The 4762-nt window shown below is 38.5% G+C and overlaps 1 long non-coding RNA gene across 1 annotated transcript; it reads right to left on the bottom strand.

Moving 5' to 3' along the window:
- Window positions 1-928: 928 nt before the first annotated feature.
- Window positions 929-4488, bottom strand: LOC125482796. The gene is made up of 2 exons (XR_007261770.1): window positions 4340-4488; window positions 929-1136 (listed from the first exon to the last, which is right to left on the bottom strand). It is a non-coding gene; the product is annotated as an uncharacterized LOC125482796 (long non-coding RNA).
- Window positions 4489-4762: the final 274 nt, after the last annotated feature.

Here is a 4762-nt window from a genome sequence, read left to right as displayed (position 1 = left end):
ACCACAGGACGTGGCATTGGGGAAGAGGCGGAGGGCGAGGGGCTGGAGGCAAATTAGAATTGATCTCCTTGCCGCACTGCAACAGGACATCCATCTGCCACAGGGGAGGGGAGTGTGCAGGCGTAGTGCAACTGCTGGACAGTTGCTTATTTATCAGATCCACTATAGGTGTAATTTTCACTGGAGAGGAGAGCATGGCTGGATTGGGAGCCTTCAAAAATGTGTTGTGTAAGCCGCAAACCTCTGAAAATGACTTTAAAGTGAAAACACAGATGACGTACCTGACAGCTTTGTCACTTTGCAAACCTGTGTTCATGCAGATGTGTGGGGACTGCTATCTATTAGATGCATTCAAAATAAATGCAGTCATGTGTAAAGCTGTTAGATTCAGGGGTGTAGTCAGTTCCTTAGACTTCTTGTTATCTATGGTCTAAATTGAAATTCTTCCTAAAGTTCCTGAAATGAAGTGTTGTCTATTTTCTTTGCTGAATATACGATGCATACTTTATACACAACTATGGAATTTACTCTAACATTTTTCATACAATATGTACATTAACTGTACAAGCACAGAGCACTCGGAGATAGTAAGAACTGCAGATGCTGGAGTCAAAGGTAACACAGTGTGGAACTGGAGGAACACAGCAGGCCAGGCAACATCAGAGGAGCAGGAAAGTTGATGTTTTGGGCAAGGACCCTTCTTCAGAATTGGCTTCTTCAGAAAGCACAGAGCACTGTCACTTCCATGTATTGTATAACGGGGTGTTAATAGGACATTAATCCCCTCCACGCCACTCCAAATGTCCTACCAAAGACAAAGTTCTGACCTCACCAATGCTGGCAGAGGTTCATGCTGAACACAAGACAAACAGCTGCTGTAATGACGACAACATTTGCTCATCCTGCTTTTAAAATACAATGCACATGGGACTCTAAACATTGATTTATTCAGGTTTGAACTCCCAATGTGAATCACGAGCATGAAGTAACTTTCATATATCAAGGGACTATGCAAGCGTTGGCAACATCGCGGCTGATTATGTGAAAATGTTGAAAGATCATTCAATTCAAGTCACTTTTTGCATAATTTTTGTTCATAGTTTGTCGCAGTCATTTTCTAAATCAGGTGATAACACCTACAAAAACAAGGAAAGTATTACACATTGAAACAATTTAGGAGCTTCTTTAAAAACTGAGCATAAAAGCAGTTTCCTTCTAATAGTAATAGTAATAGTAATAGTAATACTAATAGTAATAGTAATAGTAATAGTAATTTATTGTTATGTGTATTTATGAAAATGTATACATGTTGCCGTAAACCAGCACCATTTTAATTACATAAATTCTAAAAAGGAATAAATCATACAAAGTTAGGACTCCATACATGGCTTCTTGGTTTCGTTAAAGGCTACAGGATGCTGCATTTCATCTTCATTTCTAAACCTTGATAACATCAATCAATTTTTAACACTTTGGAAAAGCCTATTTGCATCTATCTTACCTAGAATTAAAACCAGAGTGAATTTTGGCATGACTTTCCTCAGGTTTTTAAAGGTTTAGGTAATTTGAAGCAGCAATATCACATTATTATGCAAGAAAATGCGAAGCGTATCCACTTGTAGGAAAATTCCTAATCCTTTGATGGGAAAAGTAAAAATTTAGTTATGCAGCATCGTTGAAAGAATGTCATTTCACTAGTGGCAGAACCAAAAAAGATGCAAAGCTCTAGTAATTGTTTCAAAGGCAAATGAAGAACTAAGATTATACGTGGATCTCTTTCTGTTAAATAGAGGAGTTAGAAGAGAAATCCATTCTGTTTCATCTGTGGATGATTGTTTGGAAAAATTAGCAAAACACAATTTTTTCACAAAACTGGACATAGTGGTGACAGTGATCCTTAAAACAAGAGTCCAGATTGTTGATTAAATTTATGACATCACTGAGGCAGTAAAACAAAACAAAGAACTGCAGATGCTGAAGATCTGAAACAAACAAAACCAGAAGCTGCTTCTGAAACTGAACAGATCTTGGAGAGAAAACAGAGTAAATATTTCAAGTCTGGTGACCCCGGGGCAGTATTGCTTCTACCGTGACTGTTACGGATCTCCCTACACTAGAGATTTTCCAACAGTCATTGTCTAGAATCATAAAAGAGAAACAAGGGACACTTTGGCCTATGGTGATATCCTAGAGAAGGTGAAACAAAGAAGGAACGTGATCAGAGGGGTCAAGAACACATTAAAGGCACTACAAATTGCACTTCTTATTCTAAATTAGAAATGTTAATTTCCTAAATGATGATTGCATTTCTGGAACATATTGTCCAAGAAGAAGGCATTACACTAGATTCAAAGAGGACAGAGGACAAGAATAAATTTGCAGTGCTGAAGATGATGTATGGTGCTTCTTGGGCATTGTGCAAAAGTAGGAAAGTTGATCCCCAGCTCTGCTGCCTCATTCAACCCATAAGAGGCCTCTCTGAAAGAAAAAAGGTCAACAATGGTATGGAGTCAGAAACAGACTGTAACTTCTGTGAAGATTGAAGAGAAGATACCTTCTACTGATGTTCTAACACACCATAATCCAAGCTTATTCACAAGGGCAGCTGTGGGTGAATCAACCACAGAAATAGCAATCCTTATCTATGTGCAGACTGACAGAACATGAAAACCTGTTTATATCACAGCAAAAAATTTTAGAGACAGAACAGAGCTACACAAGCATTGACAAAGCATTAGCAGATTAATGAGTCTGTCAAAGTCTCATAAACGACCTCGTGAGACTGAAATTCAAAATCAAATCAAAGCACAAGCCTTTGTTGAAGTTACTGCAATTTAAAGAAATCTCAAAAATGCCTGGCCATGTACAAAATATCGGGCTCAAGCTGATGAAATACACCTTTGATTTATTTGGGTCCGGCCAGATGGTGTACACAAACTAGGTAGTTGCCTGGGGTACCTGGGTCTAAAGGGTGCCAAATTCAAACTTATTTTATCAAGTAAGTAAAGGTAAAATGTCGTTTATTGAATCCCTACAGTGTGGAAACTGCCCACCCAGACCACACCTCCATTTCAAAGAGCATCCTGCTCAAACCCACCCCCTACTCTGTCACTGTAATCCTATATTTCCCATGGCTAATCCACCTAACCTGCACATCTTTGGATTTAAGGCATCTCATTTTCCTTTATATTCAATGTTGGGTTGCAGCACCAAAGTAAGGGCACCAAAATCCTTTGGCCTGGCCAAAGTCTACGATTTGGGCAAGGCACATCTAATGGTGGAAACATTCTACACTGCACCAGTATGGTTAAAAGCTAAGTCTCTACAATAGCCTACTGTACAATGTAGAACCAGGCACTGCTTATTAAGGAGAGATGTGGTGATAAAGGCTGCTAGGCAGAAACTTGACATTCATGGTTATCAAGGCTACTAAAGACAGAAAGGAGGACAATCAGACAGTTATATCTTATCTATACATTGGGTTGATAGTCTTGAACACAAGGGTCTTGGGCAGGAATCAAACTTTCCAGAAGATCAAGAGAAAACATACAAAAATAAATGTTCTTGAAGACATCAACAGAGCAGTCTAATCAGGATCCTGAGCTTGAAGCTCAGAGAAGAAGCATAGACCCAAGTTGACTGGAGAAAGCCTGGCCAGCTATCCCACACCAGTACAGGTAATACCCAAGTGTCAGTAGGAGTCTGTGGCGGCTTCGTTTGTAACTTAATACAACTTTACACTGTTATGTTAAACTGAAAGAAATAGATTGCAGTAACAGCACAGATTGTAATCATTGTGTTCTCTGACGCTGATTCACAGATGGCAATGGATGACAGAAGCATAGGGAAATTCTATAGAAATTTCATGGTGGACATCTGGGAATCATATTTTGTCGTGCCATCTTTGAGCTATACACAAGCAAGTGCCTATATATTTCATCAAGATGTCCAAAATAGACATGGGAAAGGCTAGCAATGGATATGTGCAATTTTAAAGGGAAGATGTATTTAGTCTTGGTCAAATTTTATTCAAGCTGGATTGATGTGGCAAGACTTCATGGCAAAACCCAGTGATCAGAACACTGAAAATTACCTTTGCAACACAGATAGAAATTATTTAGAATTGGAGGAATTATTATTATACAATATACCTCATGAATGAGGATTTCAGGGTTTTCACTTTGGAGGCAGACATGAACCAGGTGACAAGATCTCTGCTTCATCATCAGCTGAACAGAGAGGCAGATGGAACAGTCAAGAATGAAAAGTTACATGTGTATATGAATCTAGACTGGGAATTAGCTCCACAGAGCAACATCATTGAAGAATGGATACTCACCCGTTGAAATGTTAATGGAAGGAGGTTCAAACAATTGTACTTGTTTTAGATCACAACCTCAAGACATCATTCGATCAACAAACATTTCTTTCAGTGTACATTTTGGTAATTTTATCCAACCAAGTGCAATAGTAAGATTTCATTCCTAAATAGGAGGCAACAAAATGTAAATATGATGTTAGTTGCCCAGTTACTGTTCTCCTGATTCCTTGTATATCTAACCACAATATACAGAAGACAAATTTATTCATTCACTTGAACTTTCTTTGTAGGGACTGTTATCAGTAGACAACCTGTTTCTGTTCGTTACAAAGAAAACACAAGAGGTTTATCTTGTGTTTATCCTGTAACCACAATAATCTTAAGTTGTTTGTCACTTCTCTGGTTGAAAAGCAAGAAAGGAGAACTAGTTTTTCAGACAAC

This window comes from Rhincodon typus, chromosome 3, assembly GCF_021869965.1.
Source record: "Rhincodon typus isolate 14 chromosome 3, sRhiTyp1.1, whole genome shotgun sequence".
Lineage (NCBI taxonomy): Eukaryota > Metazoa > Chordata > Chondrichthyes > Orectolobiformes > Rhincodontidae > Rhincodon > Rhincodon typus.
This window is presented reverse-complemented; position numbering and strand designations above follow the sequence as displayed.